Genomic DNA, 508 nt, shown 5'->3' on the forward strand with positions numbered 1-508 from the left:
GGGGGCCCCAGGGGGGTCCAAGATGGAGGTGCCACACATATCATGGGTAGCAGCAGGAGCCGATGTTGCTCCTGGGTTTCCCACCTTATTCCCTCCATAGCGAGAGGGTTGAGTCACGTTTCTCCATGTCTCAATTTACCTGATCTTTAAGAAAATCCATGTCCTTGGTTCCCACGGCGGCAGGCTGCCAGCAGGAGGAGAGCGTGACGCACCATGCGGGTCCGTGCTCGCCTGTCTGTCGCATCCCTGGATGCTGTTTCGGGGTCAGCTCCGACCTGCTGAGCCTCTCCCCTTGTTAGCGCTGCCCGCAAACGAGCGATGCTTCGTGTGCCGAACGGGAGAGCTTTAGGCTCAAGGGACCTTGAAAAACCGCCCCCGTCCCCACCATCCGGGGCCCTCCGAAATGCCCAACTTCCCCGGCTGCCCCCGCGTACCGCTGCAGACGCCGGCAGAGCAAAGCCAGCGCGGTTCCCAGCTGCCATCGGAGCCGCCTCGGTGACTCAGCAGC

This window comes from Fulmarus glacialis, unplaced genomic scaffold (genome assembly GCF_000690835.1).
Source record: "Fulmarus glacialis isolate BGI_N327 unplaced genomic scaffold, ASM69083v1 scaffold6038, whole genome shotgun sequence".
Taxonomy (NCBI): domain Eukaryota; kingdom Metazoa; phylum Chordata; class Aves; order Procellariiformes; family Procellariidae; genus Fulmarus; species Fulmarus glacialis.